Here is a 14,968-nt window from a genome sequence, read left to right on the forward strand (position 1 = left end):
TAAAATTGTATTACTTTGCATTTCTTCAGCATTGTTTTTCTAAGAACATCAAAGTAGTTTCTTGTCTTGTATCCTTGTCTTAGTGTGTAAGCATAATCATCTCAGTTTTATAATGCTAAAGTAATTAGCTAATTCTTTAAGAAATTATGCATTCTTTAAAGTTGAAAATGGAAAAATAGCACATTTTGCATGTTTTTTAAACCAAGAACTTTTGGGTGCTGACATTTGATTTTGTAATGCCTCCACTGATATCTAAGTAACTGTACTTGTTTCATTTAGCCTCTTTTAAGATAGAACGTTAGTAAATTATAAACTGAAAACATTATATGAATGAAAGATGTTAGTATGTGTCTCAGTAAGCTTAGAGCTAAAATTCTAGCTGCTTTTGTGTCAAGTATTTGGGTCTTGTGTATTGCATTTCTACATCTGATATATTCATGGCATAATTTTATAGTCATACTTAATAAATATTTATTTTTAATGCTGCTACTCTATAATGAAAATATATCTCTGTAAGCTACTTTAATCAGTCTTTCAGAAATGTTCATTAGAAAATAAATACACTTAAAAGAATTTTTCAGACCATTTCCAGATGTAATGGCAGCAAAATAAAGAGAAAAGTTTATATAGCTCACCTACAAATGGATGAGGCTGACTGAAAGAAGAATCATAACATAAAAGTAACAATTAGAATTGATAAATACATGACCAGTGGTATAAAATTCATGTAAAGGGTTAAAATATATTTGGAGATTTCTTGGTATTGACATAATCCTCAAAGTCGACATATTTTTTGTGCCAAACAAAGTTTGTGTCTACCCTCTGATCCAACCCCAGGTAAAATTCATGAGATCAATGTTTACTTCTCATGGCCATTTCTACTCTATAGATTTTCATCCAAAATGACATTGGAATAGATTGCACAAAGGAACTGGTAAAAGTTTACATGAGGTAGATGTTAGTAGCAGAGTGCTCATTTTCAGGTGATTCAACTACATTTTTTTGTTTCTCTGGAAAAAGAGAATCATAATAGGGAGCATAAAATAATATTTGTAATATTACTCAATTTTAAACAACAGTTTGCTCACATTTTGAACAATGAACACTGTTCTTCAGGGGAGAAAACCCTAAGACAAACCTGACAATTGATTTAGCTGTCTCATCTAAACTAAAATTAGAAAATTACAAACTATAGTAAACCTCTTCTTTATAAAATTAATTGGTTTCTGGGTCACAGAAAGATGTGAGACTTCAGTGGATATCAGAATTTTTGTTAAGAATGTACTCCCTCCGTCAGCTGCCTTGGTTGGGTTGCTATATAGAGACATTTTTGAAGAATCTTACTGACTTTCTGAAAACAAAGAAGTATAAGACCCCTTTGCTAGTGTTCGGGTTAGCTAGAGCTTCACTGAAGAGTGGCTGATGGTGTCCAGAACACCTCTGACAGCTTGGAAGGAATGTGGCTGGCATCTGCTGGTCCTTTGCTAGCAGACTGTGTTTCAAAATGGCATTCTCCAAAATGTCTCTGGGCTTGTCTCTCTCAGCTTCTCTGGAGCAAACTCTGGGCTAGCATCTCCAAACGCCTCCAAGCATCTCTAAGCATCAGCTCCCAAGCATCTCTCCAAAAGTCTCTCTGAGCTGCTCTCTGTGTGAGCTCCCTTTAAAGGACTCCAGTAAACTAGTCAATACCTACCCTGAATGGACAGGGTCAAATCTCCATAGAAACACTCAATCAAGAGGTCATACCCTAATCAAAAAGATTAATAAGTCTACCCCCCACAAGACTGCATTAAAGAATATGGCTTTTAAGGGGGCATAATATATGCAAACCAGCACAACTAGTGAGTAGCTTTCAATCCTAACAGAAGCTCTGGCCATATAATTTATGAAAACTCTGAATAACTTTGAGTGTGCATAATTCTTCATTGAATTAACAGCTGCTGTTTTGTTTGATTTTGGCAGAATGAAAAGACAAGAGATTAAAAAAAATTTTAGGAGAATGATCAAATTTAAGAAGGACATCGATGACAATGTGTAAGGAAAATTGGTGACACCAAATAGAGAATATTTAAAATGGAAGTTAAAAATATAATTAGACATAAAATATAGAAAATTTTCCAGGAAATGAAAATGGAATCTATTTAATAGAAGGTAATTCATATCTTGGTTAAGTTACTGGAATTGAAAGATAAATCATTATTCTGAGATGCAGCAAGAAGCTGTCATTCTCCTACAATGGGAAAATATCTGACTGGTCTCATATTAAACACAACAAAAACTCAATAACTAAAGAAAAATATGCAATTTCAATAAATTTCTAAGGATGAACTGTATCCATTTTTTTAAAAAAGGCAGCCAAAATAAAACATCTAGGATATAAGCGGATATAACATGGGCTGCTTATGGAATTTTTTTTCCCTGAACTCCAACCACCCAAGATATCAATCAAAAAGGTGGAAAGGGGGGATAACTTGTGAAAGTAGAATCAGTAATGAAAACAGCTACATCACCGCAGTTAAAAACATAAAAAATAAGAGTATATTGTGAATAAATTTACACTAATTATTTGGCAGTTTGGAAAAAATTAATAAATTTGTTAAAAATGCAACCTGACAAAGAAGAGAGGAAAAAAATTAGAAATCTCATTTTCAATCTCTTCTTAAAGACCTTCTCACAAAGGAATTAATTAATTCTTCAAAAAATTTTATGCAGGAAATTACATCAATCTTGCACAGTATTCTAAAGAAGAAAGAAAGAACATTTGCCAACTCTTTATAAGATCAACATATATTTGATACCAAATATGATAAGGACAGTACAAGAATGGAGAATTATAGATCAATATTCTCATGAATAGAGATGCAAAATAATCTCAATAAAATATTGTCAAATCCAGCAATATATAAAAAGAATAATATGACAAGACCAAGTAATGTTTAATCCAGAAATGCAAAGGCTATTTAATATTCTAAAATCGAAAAATGCAATTCACCGTGTTATCAAAAATAGAAAAAAAATTGTTGTTTCAATGTTAGTAAGCTGGATATGATATATTTATACAAAGGTAATTTAGAATTTGTTTTCTGTTCAAAATTCTGTAAATTCAAAAAGCCATAATACATGTGACTATAAATAATTAACTATTAGAAAAAGTAAATTGAATGAGCCAATCTGGAAAAATGGGAGTCAGAAACAGAGAAATAGTCTATCTAGAGTAATAGAAAGAAGCCAAAATGAGATCTAGTAACAAAAATTACATAAAAATTACAAGAGAATGCTAATGTTTGATGTATAAAAACTATTTGTAATTCTCAGTTACACACTAAATATTCTGACATACATAACTTTCAAACTTAGTGATTATTAGTGGATATCAAAAGCAATTCAAAAATTAAAATTCTAATACCTTCAAAAGCTTACATTTTAAATAATAATTGATGTAGTGTTCTTTAACATTTTAAAGTTTGTACTTGCTAGACCAAGACAATTATTTTAATTAGGAAAAACATTGGAAGCATTTCCATTAAAATAAAAATAAATGTTTCATTGACTCTTAATTTTCCAAAACTTCAGAAACTCGGCACAATGCATCAAAGATACGGTATGATACCCAAACCATGTCAGGCTACTAGGTTTAAAAAAAATAAAATTCTTAAAACCAATACAATAATTAGTCATATTATTGAATTTCATAGAAGGAGTGCTTTAGAGCACTTTCAAATCCAAATATTGAAAACATTTATAAAGATATTTTCATAACGAAATATGGCTCTTTTATTCTAGATTTATTTTATTAGAGAATATCAGAAAAAATGGCCACAAGGTTAACGATAGCCAGGAAATTAATTATGGTATATCAACTGAAAAAGATATTGCTACTAAAATTTGGAATTAAGGAATAGAGTTAGAATAATAAATACAATGATAAATATTAAATTAGAATAACAAATAAGTTGAACTTGTGAATAAACGAAATGTTTTTAAGAGATACATGTGTTTTCTGACGACTTGACAGCTATTAGCATTATCCATCCTTGCTGGATTGACTCTCAGTGGCAGGTGCCCTTACCTGGGTAACCTGCTGTCATTCTTCCCAACCCTCCTTTTTGACGGAGACGGAATATTCTTCCCATTGTTGGCTCTTCATGAGCTAATGGAAGGTGGCATTTCCCTAGTTCCAATATGTAAATTTTGTTTAATCCAAATCAAATTATGGTAATTGTTTTTCAATTGGCAGAGAATGGCTTCTTCAGGGTTTGTTAACGTGATTAGCTCCCTGGCCAATGAAATATGCGAAAACCTCTTCCGGGGGTTGTCCAGGGAGATTTTTTTCTCCCTGATTAATGAAGATGTGCCTGGAGATATTCTTCTTCTTCTTCCTTTTTGATTGTGTTTGTGAGGATCTCAAGCCTGGAGTTGTGGCAACAATCTTTAAATCATGAGAAGTCAAACCTGAAGACATTTAAAATGTCAAGGATGCAAAACAGAAATATCAAAGACACCAGGGTCCTTGGTGATGTGAGTGTGTTGCTCAATTAACCAATTCCGGAATCACATTCCCCAGGACTTCTTATTAACTGTGGTATTAACCCTTAATTGTTTAAGAGGCTGACTATTACTTGCAAACAAAAACGCATTAACTGATACAACTAAAAGTAACACAATCAAAATTCAATTATTTCAATATGGTGGAAAGGAATTTTAAAGAAGATATTTACATTTTAAATGACTTTTTATGTTTTTAATGTTATGCAGCAAAATGGATAAGGAGGTATACCAGTTTGAAACTGTTATCTATGCCAGGAACATAATCCACTCTTGTGGGTGCAGACTCACTGTGGATCAGACCTTTTGATTAGATTATTTCCATGGAGGTGTTACTCTGCCCATTCAAGATGTTCTTCGTTAGTTCACCGGAGTTCTTAAGAGAGCCAGCACAGACCCACACACTTGGAGATGCAGAAAGCAAGACATTTGGAGATGCTAACCTGAGAGATGAAGCCCAGTGTACTCCTCGGAGAAGCTAAGTGAGAACCCATGGATGCCTAAAGACAAGGCCGCTGAATCAAAAACTGAAAGCAACACAACCCAAAGAAATGGCAGATAGCAGCCACATGCCTTCCCAGCTGACAGAGGTGTTCTGGATGCCATCAGCCCTTCTTCAGTGAAGGTATCCTCTTGTTGATGCTGTGGTTTGGACACTTTTCTGTCCTTAGGACTGTAAATTTGTGAACTAATAAACTGCCATTGTAAAAGCCAATTCATTTCTGGTATTTTGCATTCCGTTAGCTTTAGCAAACCAGAACAGGAGGGGTCAAAATGTTTTTGATATCTACAGCGTGTCACTAAAATGGCCATATGGATTTTCATTATGCAGTTTAAGAAAGCATGATTTCAAGGTTTGTTTACTTATTTAAGACTTAAAACAAGTCAGTTGTAAAGCAAAATATCAATCCTAAAATCAAGTAAGTCAAATATACTATGCTTCTCTGAAATAACATAAAGGAAGGCTTCATATGAGCTAGCAAGTTGACAGAGGGAAAGCTGGTGTTGTTCTAAACTAAATTAGTAAAACTCAGTGTGTGGATGTGTTGAAGGTCCACAAGACCAATCTCAGCTTCAGTAATTCTCTAGGAGAGCTTATGGGACTCAACATACAGTTGCGCTCATGGCTAAAATTTATTACAGCAAAAGGAGGCAAAGTACAATCAGCAAGGGGAAAAGGTGCCTGGTGTGAAGTCCAGGGAAACCAGGTGCAAGATTTCTGAGTCCTCTCCCAGTGAAGTCACGTGGGACGCCCTTAGTTCCCTAGCAACAGGTTGTGACAACTCATGGGGAGTGTTGTCCACCGTGGAGGCTCATTTGGAGACTCAGTGCCCCAGGCGTTTACTGGAGGCTGGGCACATAGGCACCCTCTGTCTGACATGTCCAAAAAGTCCAAGCTCCCAGAAGGAAAGCATGTGGTCAGCTTAAACCACAGTTTAGGTATAATGGCCCATTCTTTTCAGTTGTGGGAGTGATTGGAGCTTTCTTGAAAAACAAGTTCCCAGAAGACAGCAAACAGGTCTTTAAAACAGGTGTTTTAAAGAAGAGGCAGATAAACTTGCTATGTTAACTTTTTTCAGTACAATAGGGAAAGAGGCAATGCAACCTCAGTAATGTGTAGGAAGATGAGCCTTGGCAATATCTTGATTCATTTTTGGTTTCTTACATTGAATGTGGGTTGAACATTCAAGCTCTAAAGTGCATTGAAAACACAGTAAATGAAGAATTCATGATACTTTTTGCAATGACTGTCCTTTAAAGTAGAGAAGGAAGACAATTGTCTGAATGTCAAGGAAAAATACATTAACTATATATATAGGCAAGCTTGTCCATTTAGGTAAGCTTTAAATTTCCAGTTATATGGAGAATTTCACATTTGGGGTAAAAACAAAACAAAAACATAAAACAAAGAAACCAGAAATGGCCTTAAGCTATTTTGGTTTTATTTATTGTGCAGTCATCTTTGAAATTCCACACATACACACAGTATATGAACTTAGATTTACCTTAGCTACAATGTTCTATAGCATGGATACATTAAACTAAAAGGGGAAAACTCTGTGTAGAGTTATTATATAGTCATTGGTGTCATTATTAAATTTGTAAGAAGCAACAAATTATTGCCAAGCAATTATGTGTAAACTTCCATTATTGATGACTTTTAGAATTTAAATTAAAAAGGTCTTATTTTTCTATTCTTTTTATTGCATACACAAGAGAGAAGACTCCACATAATTGCATTTTAGTAGGTGATGTTTACTTTTCTTTGCCACATGCTTGACAAACAGCCTTTTTACTTTTGTCTCTCTCTTAGGGCACATACACAAAATGATAATGCAGTTCCACAAATTATTTGGCAGCTGGTGATGGAATATTAAAGTCCATTAAATTAAGAAAGCACTCACCAAGGCCCCCACCCCAAATTGTCTATAAAAATAGGAGTAATGCTCCATAAAGCAGGAGTTTTGCACATGAACAATTAGATTCAGAGTTTGAGGCCCTACTGCAAACAGACAAATCATTCTGTTTAGTTCTGCTTCACAACAGGAAGTTATTGCTATTGGGAAAATATGCCCACATTAAAACTGCAAATTGATATTTGAAAAAATGAAGCTATCTATAATGTAGAAAAAAATCAGATTCAGGTTGAGCAGAAATGGATAACACTAGTTAAACAATACAATTAAAAAGAACTGCCAACAGAGATGTTCTTGTGAAATAAGTGAATCTTGTATATCACTACTTATGTAAAAGCACACTGAGGTGAGGAACAAAACAGATGGAATTATCGTTTGACACAAACTGATGTTCCTACTATGGTATTTCAATGATTTAATAAATTCTTGACATTTTGATTTTTAAAATGTTGGACTTCCACTTCTAGATCTAACATAAAGAGCTGAGGGGTTGTTAGCCCATCCTTCCAACATTACAAAAATGTTGAATAAACAGAAAATCAATAATTTGATTTGCATATCAGGGAACCAAGCTTACAGGACAAACCACCCTGAAATCTGGAGAAAGAGGGAAATCCAGAGAGTCACTGCCAAGATCTGCTTTCCTGGAGCCTCTGGAACCATAAACTGATAGGAACGATTCAGTGGTGTTTTGAATCAGCTAAGTTGGGTTTTGAATTTGAGTCTGGGTGGGGGTCAGGTAGGGCCCTGGAGATGGAGACACCAAAGCATGAGAAAAGATAATCGGTTTATTCATGAGTCCGAGGGATACAGGGGTGCTGCAAGGGGTTGATGGGAAGTGCTTGAGGGGCAGAGAAAGAGACCTGAATGCTTGTGCCTTTGTTGTGGTCCAGAGGCAGAAGTTAGTGGATTTCCTGCAGGAGTCAAGGATGGGTTAGTTCAAAGCAAACACGAGATTAAAGGGAAAAGGGCTGGGGACTCGAGGGTGGTGAGGATGGTTGGTTGTGGGTTTGGCGTGAGGCATGTTGGTGGCAAGCACAGATGTGCTTTTGAGCTCTGGGGAAATTCTGTGCTTCAAGGAGTGGAAAGCTGTTTATTAAACCAAACCAAAACAGTGTTGGGGGCAAGCAGCCTGGCCAAAATAAGATGAATCTGACTCATTGCATAAAGAATGCTGTTAAAGTTTAGAGCAAATAGTAGTTCTGAAAAATTCCTGGAGGGTCAGTAGGAACTGACAAAAGGGGCCACAGTCTTGGGAGGGGGTCACCCCACTTTCATGGGTTTTAACCATCACCACCTAATCAGGTTCCCAGGGTAAGAATCCACGAAAGACCCCTTCTGACTGGCAGAGGGAGGGGAAGACTGATCAGTGTGAAATATGCTCAGATCATTCTCCATCACAAAAGCCTATTCTCCAGGAGGAAAGATTTGTAAGAGCCTTTATGCAACTGCTGAAAGGGCAGGTCACACTCTCCAGTGCCCTGTAGTCTAATGTTCTAACTTGGAGGGAAAGCACCACTGTGGACACTCTTACAAAGTTCACAGTCTGGAGACACAGGCCCACTGAAAGCCTGCAATTTAATTGTAACTTTCTGGAGCACTCCCACTCTCCCAAACGTGGTCACACAGGGCTGCAGTGTAGGTGTTGTATACCTGGAAGAGCTGCAAGACCCAGTCTCTGAGAAGGAGAGCTCAGAGAAGCCCAGAGCCAAGAGGAGAGACAAAGAAAAGACCCTAGAGGACTTTAAAGTCTCTGACACCCACAGGTACGTGCAAACAGTAAACACAGCACAGCCTCTGACCACAGTAACATAAAACCCCACATTAAAGATCTATACCCCCCAGTTCCTATCACCCATTACATGAGCCCCAGCTGCCAACGTTGTAATGCACCACAAAAGTAAGAGTAAGCAGTCTGGAGAGGCAAAGATAGCATCAAATCCACGCTCAAATCTGATTCAGATTCTGGAATTATCACACAAGGAAATTGAAATAACTATGATTAATATGTAAAGGACTATAGTGAATTAAAATAAAACGGGGTCTCAACAGCTCCTTGGTCCACAGTAACATAAGAGGCTCTTGCACTGTCACGCTGACTCAGCATTCCGACCCTGTCCTTAAGAGTACAGGGGCTTTGCACTATCATGCTGACTCAGCATTCCAACCCTGTCCTTAAGAGCACAGGGGCTTTGCACTGTCATGAGGCTTTAGCATTTTAGACCCTAGAATTAGGTCCTCAAGGCCACCCCTGGCACCTGCTTACACAAGATAAACAGCCTCTCCCCCTCCTCCCTGGTCAACTGTAACTTTGGCTGGATTTTCAGACCCATGTTCTGTGCCCAGAAATGAAAATTATCATGAGAGAAAAAAAGTCTACAAAATATTGACACACTTCTCTCAGTTCTCCTTTTCAGGGATCTCTGCTCCTACAGGTTTTTGCTACAGCATCTCTCCCTTCAATGAGGTATAGAAACCAACTGAATATCAGTCAGGCTTGTGGGGCTGAAAAGAAAATTTAGGAATTTCAGAAGGAACAGACAGAGAAATTAGTCTAACCCTCAGCTGGTACTTGTGGAATTTGGAAACTACATTGGGCAGGGTGATATAAAGCAAAGCAGAAAATATCTAAAGAGCACATTGGGGTTTTTAGCAGTCTTCTGGTGCTGATGAAACAGGTATTAGTGTTCAGGACCCAGAGCAGTGGAATTGGGGGCAGTGAACACCCCCACAAACATGCCCTAAGGTAGAAAATGTGAAAAGCCACACAATAGAAACCAAGGAAATTGAGACACAAAAAGCCCCACCAAAAGGGCAATGCAACCTTGAGACAGTTCTATCCAACCTAACTTTTCTACCATGCAGTGGCTAAGTAAAGCACCCTGGAGAAAGAATTCTCATCTAGAGCCTCTTTAATTTGCAGTTTCTGACACCATGCAAATTGTATGCACAGAACATGATGTCTGGCATTCAATAAACAAAAATGCAGATAAAGATCAAGGACAAAAGGCTTAAAACTAGGATATAAAACAGAATAGATCTAGATATTAGAGGCAACAGACAAGAACTTAAAATATTGATGGACAATGTATTCAGGAAAATTAAAGATGGATCTTATAAATAAACAAAATATAAGTTAAAATTAAGAATTCAGTAATCACAGCTAAAGACTGTAATGGTGAATAAGAAAAGTAGGAAAGTGGAAAACTTCCATATAGATATATACAGAAAAACAATGGAATGCACTGAAAAGAATATTTTAAAAATAGATTATATTATAAAAATCTTGCATACACATCATTGGAGATGATGGGAAAGGTGAGATGAGAGCAAATGAGAAAGAAACAAGACAAGCTGTAGTGGGTGAGGATTTTACAATATGAATGAAGAACAGAGAAGAAGGGAATAAAGGACTCTATAAACATAAAATAAAAGAAGTTGAAACACACATACATCCACATCCACAAACATCTGTTGCTTTAGTTGCCTTGGCTGCCCATGCAAACACCATGAAATGGACAGGCTTAAACAATGAGAATTTATTAGCTTACAGGTTTGGGTCTAAACAAAAGTCCAAATCAAGATGCCATTAAGGTGATGACTTCTTCCTGAAGACCTGTGTGCTGGGGCTCACTGCTGGCAATCCTCGGCTCTCCTTCACATGGCGAGGCACATGGCAGTGTCTCCTGGTCTCTCCCATCTCTACTGGGTTTCTCTGATGTCAGCTTCTACTTCCTGTGACTTTCTCTGTGTGTGTGAATTTCTTTCTTATAAAGGATTCCAGTAAGAAGTTTAAGCCCCATCCTGATAGAGGTGGGCCACACCTTAACTGAAGTAGCCTCATCTAAAGGTCCTACTTACAATGGGTTCACACCCACAGGGATGGATTAAATTTAAGAACATGTTTTTCTGAGGTAAGTACAGCTTCAGACCACCACATCTGATTATGCACATCCTTATTAAAACCCAAAGAGTTTTGGGAATTTTATGTAGGATATAAAAACAGCAAGAAGAAAAATTAATGAACTGTTTCAAAGAAACAATGAGAAGGCAGGTGGGTGACATCAAAATAAATGCTGTAAGGCAGAAAACAATGCAGTGATGTCTCTGAAGTAGACCCACAAACAGTGCTTCAGGTGCAGATGGTTTTCTAGGGAAATCCTCTAAATATTTATTGAAGAAATAGCACCAATATTGCATGAACCATGGAGAACAGGGATTTAGGAAACAGACCCCAACTAATTCTGTGAGAAGGACATAACCATTTACTAAAACATGAGCTAGAGGAAAAATGCAGACAGACATTACAAAATTTTACAGACATTGCACAAAAAATTATACATTTCATAAATCCTCACCAAAATGTGAGAAAATCAGATAACTGAGGATATAAAGCAAAAATGGTAGCGATGTACTGTGTGTTTTAGTGGTACAGAACTAAAATGTTTGACCACAATATCCCAAAAATGGGAAAGAATAATTAGAAGCATAGTTTTATACATTGCTGGTAGAAATGCAAAATGATAGACACCTTGAAATAGAGTTTGTCGGTTTCTTATAAAGTTAAACATACATTTATTTACCAAAATAGCTCAAAATTCCCTCTTCTGGGTATCAGTCTAAATGAGTTGAAAACCTGTGTTCATACAAAATCTGCACGTGAATAAGTATAGGGGCTTTATTAGTAGTCATTAAAAAATGGAAAATAAATCCAATTTTTCTCCAGCTGGAGAAAAGATGAACAAACTATGCTACATCCAAATAATGAAATATACTCAATAATAGAAAGGGACAAAACACAGATACATGCAATAATATGGATGAATCCAAATGCATAATTTTAAGTGAAATGTCAAACTCAAAGTGCAACATAACATATGAGTCCATCTATATGACATTCTTGTTAAGGCAAACTTATAGGGACAAAAATAAATGTTTGGCAGGGACTCAGGGTGGGTGAAGGGTTAACTACAAAAGAATTTGGAAAATACTAATGTAAGTGAAAGAAGCCAAACACAAATGCCACTTATTGTAGGATTCCATATATGTGAAATACATGGAATAGGAAAATCCACAGAGAAACTTTTCCAAGGGTTGGGGGAGGGGAAAATAGGGAGTGAGTGACTGTTCTATGAGTATGTGGTTTTCTTTTATGGTGATGAAATATTTTGACTCTAGATAGGTGGTTGCACAACCTATAAATGTAGTTCAGTGTCACTATATTATACCTTTTAAACTGGCTAATTATATGTGACATGAATTTCACATTAATAAAAGAAAATGAGAAAATGCATGAAAACTTTCTGCTTCAATTAATATATTTCAGAAGATTTGAAATATTAAAGTAACTTACAGAAAGGAAAAATATACATCAGTTTAGCAAAGTCACTCTGTATAAGATACAAGGTATACAAGGAAAAATATACAATAAAATTTTAAATGGTACCATTTACCATGGTTTCAAAAATATCTAATATCAAAAAACAAAACTTTGAAGGTTGTGTAAGATTCAAACAAGAAAATGTTAAAAATTTACTGAAAGAAATTAAATAAGACCTACTATGTTGGTCATGTTTCATTGAAAGATTCAACACTGCGAAGATGTTAGTATTCCCCAAAATTGCTTTATAGGTAAATACCATCCTAATCATAACTTCAGGAAATTCGTAAGTGTGGAAATAGGAAAGCTGGTTCTAAAATCTATCTGGAAATCCATAGGGCCTATAATAATTATGACTAACATGAAGAACAAGCAAGGAGGACTTATTCCACTAGATAACAAGACTTATTTTAAGGCCATAAGAATTCATGAAAGATACTGTTGACCAAATGACACAAAAAATACAAAACAAAATAGAATCCAGAAATACACATGCAAATAGAAAGATTCCACTTAGAGCAAATGTGACATTGCAGACTAATGGTAAAATGATGTTCTTTTCAAAAAAGGATGCTGACTTATTGCACACTAATATGGAAAACAAATAAAAGTTGATGCCTATCTCATAGCAAAAATAGAAATCACAGTTGGAATAAATAACTAAATATGAGTGGTAAACCAATAAAGAAGATAATATAGGGGAATATTATCATGATTCATATTAGGTAAAGAGTTCTTAAACAGAGCTAAATCAAAACAAAAAACATGAACTATAAAGAAAAGGACTGATAAATATGATTGCATTAAAAGTAGGAACTTCTGTTCTTTGAAATGTACCATTTAGGGAATGAAAAGGAAAACTGTGAACTCAGAAAAAAAAATATTCGTAGCAAATGCAAGTAACAGCATAATTGTATCCAGAATTTAGAAATGAGCAAGAAACTTGAACAGGCACTTCACCAAAAGAACATTCAGATGCTCAATGAACAGTCTCCTCATTGATTACTGAAAATCATAAAGAATACTAATTAAAACCACAATTTGATACCACTTCATACCCATCAGAATGGCAAGAGGATTAATAATATCAAATTGACCAAGAATGGGGAGTAATGGGAACTGCTTATATTTCTGGTTAGCATGTTAAATTGATGTAACCAGTTTGAAAACCACTTGATGGAAACTATTAAAGTTGAACAGGTGCCTTACCAATGACCTAGCAATTCCAATCACTGGTTAAAAGTTAAAAGTAATGTGTACATACGTATTTGAAAAGATACATGCGGAAGTGTTAATAGCTGCTTTAGTCACAATAACACCAAACTGGGAACAAGGTGAATACCATCATCACCCCCCATAAGACCATTAAAATGAACAAATTACTGCTACTTGCAAGGGCAGGAGTGAATGCTACAAGCACAGTATTAAGCAAAAGAAGCCAAACAAAAACAGTACGTAGCATATGATTTCACTCATATGAAAATCACAAATGGCAAAAATAATCAATGATGTTAGAATTTGGAAAAATTTTTAATTTGGAGAGGTGAAGGGTAAGTGACAGACCCATGGGGGCCTTCAGAGAAGACACTGGTATGCTTTATTTGTTGGTCAGGATGATAATTACCTGAAGTGTTCATTTCTCAATGATTCATCAATATTCAATATGTGTACTTTCCTGTGTGCACCTTTTACTGAATTATGAAAGATCATTTCAAGAAAGGCTTTGATACTGCCTGAAATTTACTGTACATGTTAATATCTGAAAGCGTATCTACATATACCCATCAACTGAATTGACTTTACAGAACATTGTTATTTATTTGTCACAAGCACACTGTGAAAAAAACTACTCATAAAATATCTGACCACTTAACATTATAAAAATTGGTATAAGTGTCCTAATGAAATTTAAATGACTTGACTACCTTATAACTAAGAGCTGCAACAAAGACCAGTGTTGAAAGAGAAGAAGCTGCTCCACAGGGGTGAAATGACAGTAAAATGATAATTGATCTGGAGACATGTTAATTGTGTCTTCAAAAAACCTCTACAGCCTCTTTTTAAATAGTTCTCTAAAGAAATGTATGCACAGGACATGATGACCAGCAAGGTATAGAATTATCTCCAAGTCCCTATTTGAAATCCTACAAAGCTAGGCTGGACTGCGTGGAGATGTGTCTCTTGCTTAGGCAAAAGATAACCTAGAACCTTATCCCAAACACTGGCCAAAATACTTGCTTTGCTTCCTTGCTTCTGAGATGTCAACCTTGCCACTGCAACAGTAGAAACAGAGAGGACCCCAGCATGCTAATGCGAAGGAAAATAACAAGAGCACAAGACCCAGCAGGAGAGACAGGCAGCCCAATAACAGAAAACCCTCTCTGATTTCATCAGGTTGGTGATGTGGGAACAGAATCCCCATTCACCTGCTCAACTGAATAAAAGAGACAGAAACAAACAAACAAACAAAGAAAAACCTTAAGAAACAGACTTACACTCTTTGTTCAAAAATTTACTTATATTTTCTTTCAAAATCTACCTATACAAGCATAAGCTCTATAAATTTCCTTGAACCTGACAAATTCATGGTTGTTTGCACTTGTATATGTGTGAGTGTGTGAAATTG

General features: G+C 35.8%; 1 long non-coding RNA gene across 2 annotated transcripts in view; it reads right to left on the reverse strand.

Annotated features, from left to right (window-relative positions):
* LOC119534556 overlaps positions 1 to 14,968 on the reverse strand; it is a 112,353-nt gene that overhangs the window by 82,025 nt on the left and 15,360 nt on the right. The window lies entirely within an intron of this gene.

The sequence above is a fragment of the Choloepus didactylus genome, chromosome 5, assembly GCF_015220235.1.
Source record: "Choloepus didactylus isolate mChoDid1 chromosome 5, mChoDid1.pri, whole genome shotgun sequence".
NCBI classification, from domain to species: Eukaryota; Metazoa; Chordata; class Mammalia; order Pilosa; family Megalonychidae; genus Choloepus; species Choloepus didactylus.